Raw genomic sequence first — 12,992 nt, 5'->3', positions numbered from 1 at the left:
TGTCAACCTATGCAACGAGGGCATTGAGCATGGAGGCCTACAGTGGATGTGTCTGTACTGAGGGTTAGGCCTGCTTGAATGGCCTTTACTAGCCCCCTGGTCTCAAGGGATATAGGGCACTCCAAATTGGGACTTTCTCGTTGGCCCCACCTACAGGGGGTGTGTCTTGGGACCCCTACCAGGTGAGTTATTTGCCCATCAGGAAAAACAGAAGCTTCAGTGAACAGAAATACAGTTTTCTTCATTCTAACAGTACTCATGGACCCAAAGGCCAGGGCAGCCATTCTCAGAAAGGTGAACATTTCGATCTCAGAAAGGTACCTTGAGATAGCTTTGATGAAGTTTTTTCCTTTCTTTTTGCCAGAAGGTACAAAAAACAGGAGTATGGATATAAAATATGCAGATGAGAGGGTGGGATTAAAACACCCCCGACACAGCTGAAGGAAGTATCCACTTCTTTCCATTCACGGCTGTAGCCTTACTTCGGGTAGGGCATTTGCCATGCACGCGGCCGACGGGGTTTCATTCCCAGCATCCTATCTGGTTCATCGAGCACTCCCAGGAGCAATTAGAGTACAAACCAGGAGTAAACCCTGCGCATCGCCTGGTGTGACCCAAAGAGCAAAATGAAATCAAATGCTAATAAATAAATAAAATGTAACCTTAGCTATTTAATATGTACTAATAGCAAGAGAAAGAAGAGCAGTATAGATGCTTCAGGTGACACAGTGTCTCTACAGTTAATCTCCATAAGATAATCGCCTCCATCGAAATGCTTTACCACTGTATATAATCTATCACTGCTACATGCATTCTGTACCTCAAAACCCCTCATCATCATCATCAAGACCGTCATCATCCCGTTAATCGTCGAATTTCTTGAGCCGTTTAAGTAACGTCTCCATTCATCCTAGCCCTGAGATTTTAGTAGCCTATCTTTACTCCTCCTTTCCAGTGGTGCAATATCGGAGGCTCTTTCAGGTTCAGGGGAATGAGATTCATCATGGTTACTGATTTTGGCATAGGAATACAGCATGGCTAGTTTGCGAGTCTCTCCTATGAAGGCAGGACACTCTTGGTAGCTAGCCAGGTTCTCACAGAGGGAGAACTAGGCTATAAGATGTCTTGCGACCGCCACGTACTTACTCAAAACCCCTCATGTGCATATAATATATATTATATATCTGCCTGATATAGATATTATATAAGGGGTATTAAGTTCTGAAATTAAATGTCCATATTGACCATCTAAAAATATATAGTAACAACTTTTGCAGTCATTAAGAAGTAGTTTAGTGGTAGAGCAATAGTCTTGCATGTCAAAACCTAGGTTTGGACTCTAAGTAAAAAAAAAAAAGAAAAGAAAAGAAATGATGAAAAAAAAACTGTTTCAGGTGCCATCCAAAACTCTGAGGTTACAGTGCAAAGGAAAATCCCAGGTTCAATCCGAAACAGAGATGTCCTGTAGAAACGGAAACAGTAAACAGCCCCACCCTCCCTACCCGCACCCCCCGCATACCAGGCTGTTGTAACCCTCCACGTATCAGGACTTCTGGCCCTTCCTTGTCTCAAATGCTTATATAATTAAGACTTTTAAAGTGCTAAATCAATTTGATTTGCTAGAGCAAAGGTCTACTGGCCCATATTGGATGCTCAGATCGAACAGGGACAGCTGCATGCAAAGCAAATGCACTACCCAAAGTTCTATCACTCTGGCCTTTATAATGGTCTCTGGTCTTTATAAACTGGGCAAAATGAGGCTTAGAGAGAAGACTTTTTTTGGAGCGTGTCAGGAGAGATTGTACAGAGTTTTGGAGGTGGCCTGGCCAGGTCCATTCTGGCACCCTGGATGGCTCCTGAGCCCTAGTAGGAGTGAGCCCTTTGCTCAGAAGCCGGAGTAAGTTCTGAGCATCTCCAGGTGCTACCCTAAACAAACTAAAATGTGATGGAGGCGTGCAGCGTCCATCACTGTTGTAGACTTGGGCGCACTTTGCGCTCAATAGAAGAGCATTTTGCATGCTCGCTCTCCTGCCGTCACCGCTCCATCCCAGGGGTGCTCTGAGCCATGCGAAGGGACACAGGTGAGTGTGGGTCCTTCATTGACCTGGCTCCTGCACTGACAAAGATCTCCACCCAGTCTGTCCTGGGGGCAGCCCCGTCCACCCAGGTCTCTCAGGGCCCTGAGCCTCGTAGGACCCTGAGCCTCCTGTGGGGCAGGTGGGCTGAGGAGTGAGTTTGCTCTGGGCAGGTGACACTGGGTTTCCTCACCCTGGCTGCGCTGTGTCTACTGGCAGATCTGTGGTGGTTTGGAGGGAGTGTCGAGGGGGACCATCTCCGTGGTGGGAACCTGCCTCCTCACCGAGGGAAGAAGTAGTTATTGAAATATGATTGTCTGGATTAATTTGACTGTGTTCGATTAAACTTTATTTACACACTGTGATTTACAAAATTGTTCATAAAATAGTTGTTTCAGGCATTCATTGCTTCAGAGAAAGAGGACACATGGTGCACTTCACTGTGAAATGCTCTTCGATGAAATAAACTAATTTGGAGAAATAGTTGTCTCCGGTTGTGACTACCACTGTTCAGGTTACTGTCGCCTGGTCAAATACCAGGAGCCATGGGTATCCTGCTCATTGTCTTGTTGTTGGCCCTCCTCTTTTTATTGCAGTGGGATTAGGAGTGCAAAAGGGGCTTGGGTGGACTGTGGATCAGGAACTCAGACCCAGTCCAAGGGTGAGTCATAACCCCACTGAGCAAGTACCAGTGTTTCAGTCCTCTCTACCTTCATCCTTCATGTGAGCAAGAAGGACCTGTGGCCCTGCATGGACATGGTGAGATCCGGAGGACCTGGCCCCCCTCTCTGCTGCCTGTCTGGGAGCTCATAGCTCTGCTCACCGAGGGCTAAGTGGGAGTTCCTGCTGGTGGCCTGTTGTGCCAATCCTAGAAAATCCACCCTACCTCTCAAACCCAGTGGTCCCTTTGAAAACTACTTCCACTCACCCACAGCTTGAAACAGAGCACAAATCTGCACAGATTCCTTCCTCTGTAAGATTGACTCAGGCCTCCTGAAGTTGGACGCTCTGAGCTACAGCTGATTGGTGCAAAAACAATGAATGCCTGAAAGAAGTCTATTATGAGCAGCTTTGACCAAATCCAGTGTTTCAATTAAGATTAAACAGAAATTGAAAAATCACTCCAGAATATCATGTTAAATAATTGACACTTTGCCTAGTTGAAAGGGCACTGTAGCTCTGTCGTGCCATTGTTCATTGACTTGCTGGAGCGGGCACCAGTAACGTTTCATTGTGAAACTTGTTGTTATTGTTTTTGGCATATCGAATATGCCACAGGCACAGTGGGTCGGGCATTTGCCTTGCAGGTGGCCGACCCTGGTTGATTCCTCCTTTCCTCTCGGCCAGACAGGAAAGATACGAGAGTTTCCTGGCTGCACGGCAGAGCCTGGCAAGCTACCCGTGGAGTATTCCATATGCCAAAACCAGTTTCAACAAATCTCACAATGGAGACCTTACTGGTGCTGCCTTGAGCAAATCGATGAACAATGGGAGGATAGTGCTAGAGTGCTAAGGTGTCCAGGTGAAGGGGCACATTCCCACCACGGGCGATGCTAAACCCTCATAACCCTGCCTACAGTCCAGAGCAAGGCAAAGGTCTGGAAGCCCAGTGTCACTTTCCTCAGACCATCCCAACTCTACAGACACCTATGCCTCACAGGAGGCTGAGGGTCTCCAAGAGGCCCCACCCTCTTTGAGACGGGAAGGGCGGGGCTGCCCTCAGCCAGACAGGGTGGGGCTCTTCCACAGCGCAGGAGACAAGCCAATGAAGGGACCAGACTGAACTGTGTCCCTCTGAAGGGGTGAGAGCAGCTCTGGGATGGAGGGGTGCGGGCAGGAGAGAGAGCAGGTAAAATGCGCTTGCACTTGAGCGCAAAGTGGACCCAAGTCTACAACAGCAATGGACTCTGCATGACTCCATCACATTTTTGTTCCTTTGGAGTCGCACCTGGGGGTGCTCAGAACTTATTTCTGCGTCTGAGCGAAGGGATTACTCCTCCCAGGGCTCAGGGGTCACCCGGGTGCCGGATAGGTCATGGCCATGTCACCTGCAAGACCCCGTAGTATCTCTCCTGACCCCCTCCACGAAACGTCTTCTCTCTAAACCTCTATTTGCCTAGATGATAAAGACTTGAGGCCTTTATCAATAAGGGCCGAAGTGACAAAACAGAGGGTAGAAATTTGCCTTGTTCACAGCCGTCCCAGTATTCCCAGCATCCAGTCCGGTCATTCGTAAACCGCCTGGAGTGATTCCTGTGTGCAGAACTAGGAATAAGCCATGAGCACTGCCGGATCAGATCCCCTGGCAAAAGAAAAGAACAGACTTCATCAAACCTATCTCAAGGTACCCTGCTGAGATGAAAATGTGCGACCCTCTGAGGACAGCTGCCCTGCACCTTTGGGTTCATGAGTACCGTTAGTATGAAGAAAAATGTACTTCTGCCTATTGAAGTCTCTGTTTAACCCGGTGGGCCAAGAACTCACCAGCCAGGGGTCCCAAGACACGCCCCCCAAGAGGCGTGGCCATCCAAAAAGTGCCAGTTTGGAGTCCTGTATGTCCCGCGAGACCAGGGGGCTATTAAAGGCCAGCCAAGCCTGGCCCACTCTCAGTGCAGACCCGTCCACTGAAGGCCTCGCTGCTCGGTGCCGTCGCTGCCTCGGCTGACAAGGTGAGTCTGCAACTCGAATCTGGTAGGGTTTGCTAGATCCTGAGGTGGGAAATTATATGGTGTAGGTCTCTCAGGTACGGAGGGTTCCCCTTCTCTAAGAGGAGGGGATGAAGGCATGCAGAAGGTTGGCCAGCTCTGGGTTGTATAGACTGAGCGTCTCCCAAGTGCTCACACGGGGTGAGCTTGGTCGGTTTGGTTCGGCCTGCAGTGGGGTTGTAGGGGTAAGGGTTCTGGCTAACCTGTTGGGATCTGGAATCTCTCTGTGGACCTGAAAGTTGGATAGCTGGTCCACAACTCCCCAGAATACTCTAGCCCTCAGGAACTAGCAAACTCGGTGGAAAAGGTAGGACTGAGAACTAGTGACTGGGAGGGGTGTGAGAGGAAAATGAGGCTGAGGGAGGCTGGGGATTCAGCAAGGTATGAGCATGCTCTGGATGTCATAGTTGCCAATTTAATGTCCCCATAGTGCTGGCTATGATACGTGGTTCCAGTTCAGTATAGTAAAAAGCTAGAAATAAGGAGGAGAAATGAAACTTACCTGCTGGCATGTTCCCAGGATCACGAAGATCCTAGGAGACGCTTAACCATGGCTCCTCAAAAATGGGAGCCTCTGCCAGTTGCCCAAATGTGGCGAGAAACTTATCATGTGAGGGAGTGGGGCGCTGTTCTCTCTATCCGCCTAAGTCGAATTAGAGATTGCTTCCTAGCACGTGACTCGCAGGTTGTGGACAGACCTGTTTGCCGGGGTCCTAGTTTGACCCCAGCACCCTTGGTCTCACTAAGATCCAATAAGTAGACTTTACTTGGGCAAATCGAATTGACTTAGCATTTTCTAAGTTTTCTGTAATATATATACATTAAAAAATATAAGTAACTGTGACAAAGATGGGCCAAGAGTATTGGTACTGTGGTGGCTCCAACAGCCTGATGTGGGAGGGGCGTTATGTGTAGGGTGGGGCTGTTTACTGTCTCTAAGAGTCCACAGGGCTTCTCTGTTCCGAATTGAACCCGCACTCTCGTTTGTCCACTAACCTCAAAGTTTTACCTGAAACCTGAAACCCCTTTGTCAATCATATTGATTGATTCATTGATGAATTGCCGTCCAAACCGGGGTCCTAAAATGCAAGAAAATTCCTCTAGCACTGAGCAAAGTCTCAGATGTCAAGAAAAGTAGTTACTTTCAGTTTCTCTCTCTCTCACTCTCTCTCTCTCTCTTTTTCTTTGATGGTCAGGACAGGCAATCCAGTTCCAGTACTGGATAGACCTTATACAATATCTGAAGGGGTTTGAGGTATGAATGAGTGTAGGTGTGATAGATTCTTTACAGTGGTAAAACGTATAAATGGAGACAATTCCCTTGTGGGGATTCACTCAAGGAGACAATCTGTCTCTCAGGAGCATCTATATTGCTTTTCTCCTTGCCTTGCTACTAGTACATATTAAACAATTACACTTACATTTTACTTATTATTTATATATTTACTTTTTGCTTTTTGAGACACACTGGCAATTCACAAGGCTTACTCCTGGCTTTGCACTCAGGAATTTCTCCTGCCAGTGCTCCGGAGATCATATGTGATCCTGGGAATCAGATCCGGGTCAGCCACCAGCAAGCCAAACGCTTCTAGACTTTTGTTCTTGGTGGGATTGAAATCGGGCTCCATCACACCGTGAGGATGCTTCTAGGCAAATCTCTGGCTGAGCTCTTTTGGGCCTAGCGGACATTCACACCCAGTCACAGCAGCTTCTCTTTGCTCTGCAGACATGGCCCTCTCTGTCCTAGCTGTGGGCAACTAGTCTCCTGTCCTGGATGTTTGGAATATCCAGGAGTGTCAGGGAGAGAAACCCTGGTCTAGATAAGCGCTTCTTACACTTCCTATACATTTTTCACTTTTGACACTGTTTTCAACCAGGTATTCCTTACACCAACATGGGATATCAGTTCATTCAACAGGTGAAATATGTACCCCCCAAAATGTTGAAATTTATTTTTTAATTTTCCATTCCTGGCAAGGGACGGATACCCAGTTGATACAGGAGATCAAACCCAGGGTTTCCTCTCTGAAGTGAGTGCCCTGCCCGCTTCACTGTCTGATCCTAGTGACCATTTGCATATAAGTTAGGTGGCAAGCACTCAACCCCACCTTGGATTTCCACACACATTGTCAGAGGCCAGGGTCCAGACTGCCCTGTACACTGCTGGGACGCCATAGAATAGGAGGGGGAAAGTTTCAGAAGTATCACTCTGAGCACATTGGAGCGCACACGGGATGGATTCAGTGCAGAATCCGGGAGGGGTGTGAAGAGAAAACGGTGGGGTGTCAAGAAAAAAGTAAGCGATCAGGCTAGGAAAGCATCCATAGAGAGGAGGAGGAGGAAATGAGGTGGGGAGTTATATTGGACACTGACATATCTCTGATTGTTGTCTCTTTATTTTCAGTATTCAACCATGGAGGACAACAGCCTAGAGAGGTCCCCAGACATCTTCCATGGTCTCTTTGAGAGTCTTGAGGAGTTTCTCGAGACCTATGAGGTGGACGATACAGCGGTGCCTAAGCACCAGCTCTGTGCTGCCCTGGCTCCCCGGAGTCCAGCCAGCCCTAATGCCCCTGAGGGTCAGGACAGCTTCCTCGATCAGCTCCTTGAAGAGCTGCAGACGCCTGGGCCTCCCGATTCCCAGGCACAGGCCGGCCCACAGAGGCCGACCCAGAACCAGGTCAGCGCTCTGGATCCGCTCCTCCACGTGCCCCCAACCTCTGTTTCACTCACCCTTGAGGAGCCAATTGAGGACAAGGACAGTGAACTGGACCAGCTCCTTGAGGAACTGATGGACGTGCCTTTCTGGGAGAAGAACAGGAGCTCCTCTGCTCTGAGCAATCCCACCGCTGCCTCCCAAAGGACACCTGACAGAAACGTGCTGAAGACCTTCAGTGGGGACCAGACCCTGCCTGGAAACTCTACAGAGATTTCTGGAGGTGAGCAGACTCCTAGACAGATCAAATCCCCCCACTCTGGTGCCCCTGGAATCCATGGGATCCAGATGTCCTTCTCAGGAGGTCAGACACTGCATGGGATGCAAAGACCTTTCCGTTCAGGCAGTGGGACCCAGATGCCCATCGCTGGTGCCCAATCCCCTTGGGGGACCATGACATGCTACTCTGGGGACCAGGCACAGTGTGGGAGCCAGATGTCTCCCCCTGCTCACGAGAATGAAAACGCGAGACAAATATCTTCTAGAGTGGACAAGTTCATCCCACAGGTAAGGAACCGAATAATTTCCCAATTGGATATTGGAAAAAGTGTGTTCCTTTTGTATTTTTCTAACATTCTGTGGCAATCCCAGAAAGACTCTGATCTTATTTTTTCGTGTGCTCTGAGATTCCTACTGTACTGCTCTGGGGACCATAGAGAGTGCCAGGATTAATTTCAGTGTAGCCCCATGCAGAGCATGTTTCCTGCCCACTGGACCATCTTACTGACTCCTCTAAAAATTCGATTTTGAGTGATGTGATCCCTATGGATCTCCACCCATACTGTTCAAAGCCAGGGTTGGTACAGGCTTCCCACTGCACTGGTAGACCGCCTTGACACAGCAAAAGTTTCATTTCAGTGCGGTCAGTCTGGCCACATGGGGGGGGGCACACAGAGTGTAGTCAATGAAGGATCTGGAGGAAAGTAGAAAGAAAAGTATGGGTTGTCAAGCAAGATAGATGGGGAGGGGGCTAGGAGACCATGATCAGGATTGAGGGGAGAAATGCAGAATTGGATTGAGCTGAGCACGTGTCTGATTTTGTTCTTTTTCTTGCTGTTGTTGTTTAGGATTCTAGTATGAAAGACAAGAGCCAAAAGATGACCGCTGACATCGTTCGTGAGAATCATGCAGAGGTTCTCCAGACCTGTGAGGCAGGAGATCCAGTTGTTCCTGGTCCTGAGCTCTGTGGTCCTCTGACTCCCCAGGGCCCAGCAAGAACACAAGAGGCCCTTGACGGGCAGGACATTCTCGATCAGCTCCTTAGGGAGCTGCAGATCCCCAGGCCTGTCACACTCCAGGCTCAGGGCAGCCCAAATGAGCCATGTCAGAACCAGGCTAATCATCCGGATACAGTCGCTGAAGGGACCCAATTCTCTGAGTCTCTGACTCTGCAGGGCCAAGGCAGTCCAAAGGTGCCAACTGAAGACAAGGACAGTGCGCTGGACCAGCTCCTCGAGGAGCTGATGGAGACGACTTCTCGGGAGCAGAACATGAGCTGCTCTGCTCAGAGCAATCCCACAGTTGCCGCCCACATGACTCCTGACACAGACATGCTGAAGACCTTCCATGGGGACCAGACCCTACAAGAGTGTGCCACCCAGAAACAGGGGAGTGAGCAGACCCCGTGTGTGTACCGCATGCCATACACTGGTACCCAGATAACAAATGGAATCCAGATGCCCATGGTTGGTGTCCAAACGCTATGCGGAAATCAGATACTTTCCAGTGGATACCAGACACCAAGTGGGAGCCAGATGTCTCTCACTGGACAGCAGACTGTATTTGGGACTCCAGTGTCCATGAACACGAACCAGTCCTACTGCGGGAACCAGATGCCTTTCACTGGTGCCCAAATATTAATGGTGAATCAGGTGCCATTCAGCGGGGTCCACACCATGAATGGGAACCAGATGCCCCATTCTGGAGTGCCGATGATCCCTGTGACAATGCTCCCGACAATGACCTTCATCAGTGACCATACCTCCACTGGCAGTCAGCCTGTGTCTCAGAGTGGCACCCAGAGCCTCTATGTCCAGATGGTGCCACAGGGATCATCACTGCCACAATCAGCATTCCTGTATGCAAGTGCCCCTCTGGTGCAAGGTCCATCCCTGGAATCAGAGAGGCCAAAGAAGCGCCAGAGGAGAGAGTACATCATAAACGCGGATGGTCTGAAGCGCTATGTGTGCCCTTTCCAGGGCTGCGGGAAGGAGTACAACAAAGCTTCCCACCTGCGAATCCATGAACGAGTCCACACTGGTGAGTAGGAACAACTGACACTCAGTTCAGATTGTTGCTCCTCCCTTTACGCTGGGTTTCTCTGGTGGCCTAGAAAAGGTTGAGAGATGAGAGGGGAAGTGCCCGTGGTCCTAGGGGGAGCCTACTTATGGCCAGAGTCCAGCTGGCTGGACTCTGTGGAGTTGACTGTGGGCGGTTGGGACTTGGAGAGATTGGTTTGCCCTTTGGGGCTCATCTTGACCTTGTCTCTCGGGCACAGATACCCCTGCACCACAATTTTCTCCCTGCTCTGACTCTCTGAGCGCTCTGGGTGTCCCTTACCCTCTTCCAGTATTCCTCTTTTTCCAGCTCATGCAGTCTTTCTCTTCCTCTCTCCTACACATCTTCCAGGCTGCTCAGCTGCTCCCCCTACCCATGCTCACACCATTTTCTGCTCCATGCATTCATGCCTGATGCATAACAAGTGACACATCTCTCTCTTCCAGGAGACAAGCCCTATGTGTGCGACGTGAAAGGGTGTCTGTGGAAATTCCCCCGCTCCGATGAACTCAGAAGACACAAGAAGACGCACACTGGAGAGCGTCCCTTCCGCTGTCCTCAGTGTCCCATGGACTTTGCCCGAGCTGATCATTTAAAGCAGCATGCAAGAGTGCACAGATAATGCTTGTCCATGAACTATACACTCAACAGCCTCGTCTCCCAGTGAAGACTTTTCTTGGCAATTCACACTAAGCTATACATATTGAAGATGATATTATGACATCTTATTTCTCTGGTTACTGCTTTTGGCAACTGTGCCACACCCTGAGGTGCTCAGGAGACTGTGAGGTACTGGAGACTGAGTGTCGGGCTCCTGTTGCAGAGCATGGCACTCCACCCTCTGAGCCAGAACTCTGATCTAGTGTACCACTTTTATTTTAAAGAGTTGACGTCTTCATGAATACTTTTATGAGATACTTATATGACTTTCGATGGACACCGAATCATGAACTGTACATTGACTTTTTTGTATGTGAAACTGAAATTCAATGTATTTGTAAGGGATTTCAATTCATTTTTAATGGTCTACGTTAGGTTGGGACTGTTTTTTCCGCGCTGTCTTGCACTTGCTTAGCCCTAGTTCCGTGCTTTATTGGCGGTGCTCAGGCCCTCGTATGCCTTTGCGGGATCGACTGTGCTTTTCCATGTGCAAGCCAGTTGCCTTCCCTGCTGGACTATCTCACTTGTAGACCCCTTTTCTGATATCATTTATTTTTATATCTGTACTCATGTTTTTTTTGTATTTTCTTATTCTCAGGTTAAGAGAGGACACATGGTGCCCTCCACTGTGTAATGCTCTTCGAGGAAATAAACAAATTTTGAGGATGAGTTGTCTCCTGTCGTGACTATGACTGTTCAGGTCACCGTGGTCTGGTCAAATGCCAGCGCCATGGGCTACCTGCCCATTATCTTGTCTTTTCCCTCCTCTGTTTATGTCTGCGGGGTTTTGAGATCTAAAGGGGCTTGGGTGACCAGTGGGGACATGTCGCGCGCCGCTTCGACCATCGAAGAAACACGCAGCCCGGAGATTCTTCTTGCAGCGATTGATTCAGGGGCCTTCTCATGCATTAGGGAAGAAGGGGAACGGGAAAGAGAAGGAACGAGGGGGAGGGACGAGGGGGAACCGACTAGCTAGGCAGCTTCCCCCCTTATATACCTCTCGCTGCTTGTTTACGCCCAAGTGTCTGCAGCTGAGAGACTAGTTACAGCCCGTGGGCGTGACAAGACATCCTGTTTCCTTATAGGTGTTGTCTACGAAGCACGGTGCAATTAACAAGAAACAGGTGTCCTCGAAGCACGGTCCCGTGGAGGCTCTCCACAGCTCCCCCTTTTTGTTTTAGAACAGCAAGTCTGCCTAGCGACCTCGGCCCCCTTGGCCTTACCCGTCATTGGGAGCCCTCTCGCTTGTAGGTCCCTGTCTTAGGTTGGTCCAAGGGTCAGGTGGGGTATAATGCACCCTTTCAAACTCCTCAACTACAGGAGGTCCCCTGCAGTTAAGGGCTCTCAGCTGCATAATACTTTTGCTACATCCAGCTAGACCTGATTGTTCGAAGCGAGATTACTGTTTCAGAGTTGCAAGCCAAAGCTGCGGGGATTGCTGTGCTTCCAGGGCCACAATGCCTGTAAATACCACGCCTTTGTAAGTAGTTGTTCTTGCTGCATTTTGTATAGACACCAGGCAAAAACCAAAGCAGCGAGAGGCAATAAGGATAGTACTGCTCCCACCCCCACCCACTCTTTGATAAAATGGAGGGGACTTTCTACTCTGGTTTTATCAAGATGGGTAAGGAAGGGGATAATCTAAGCACAGGCGTCAGAGCAGGACATGTTGTAGCAATGACCCAGGAAGCTCCTTCTTCAGCTCGTCTCGTCACAGGAATCAGGCTGAGCAGGAGCACCAGTTTCCACATCTTGGTCTACTGGGGGCGCGGTCTTCCGTGTCAGGAATCCACACTGGTTCTGCCCTGTCCTGTGGAAAGACACAAAGAGAGCCCCTTGACCAGGTTAACACGGGGTCCGGGCTGTGCCATTCACCAGAAAGGATATCCTTCCATTTAACATATCCTTGGCACACAGGAATCTTTGAAGAGTGCCTATCTGCAGGGGAGGTGCCCTTATCATCAATAATCAAAAAATTTAGAGTAAAAAGTGCAATAGAGGTTCTTTCTCGAGGGGGCCGTCCCAGGCCAACCCCCGCCCTTTTTGTTTTATTAAGCATGCTTCAAGGGTGGAATGGGCACGCTCAACAATGCCCTGCCCTTGTGGGTTATACGGGAGGCCATGAGATAAAGAGACTCCCATCTGGGTACAAAATGCGGTGAATTTTGCAGAGGTGTATGCCGGACCGTTATCTGTTTTCAGTTGGTCTGGGATGCCCCGGGCTGCCCATGCTTCAAGGCAATGAGAGATAACATTTGTGGAGCGCTCTGCAGGAAGGGGAGTGGCATGAATGATACCGGAGCACATGTCCACGGATACATGGAGATATCTGAGCCTGCCCAATTCCGAGAAATGTGTAACATCCATTTGCCAAATGCGTACAGGCACAAGACCACGAGGGTTTATGCCCATGGAGGGGGCAGGAAGAAAAGGAACACACTGTGGACAATGTTAAACAATTGCCCGAGCTTCGGCTCGAGGGATTTGAAATCTATGTTGAAGGGTCCGAGAAGAAACATGGAAGCGGTCACAAAAATTTTTTGCTAATTGTAAAGGGGA

The sequence above is a fragment of the Sorex araneus genome, chromosome 5 (assembly GCF_027595985.1).
Source record: "Sorex araneus isolate mSorAra2 chromosome 5, mSorAra2.pri, whole genome shotgun sequence".
Taxonomy (NCBI): Eukaryota; Metazoa; Chordata; class Mammalia; order Eulipotyphla; family Soricidae; genus Sorex; species Sorex araneus.
Note: the sequence above shows the minus strand (reverse complement) of the source record.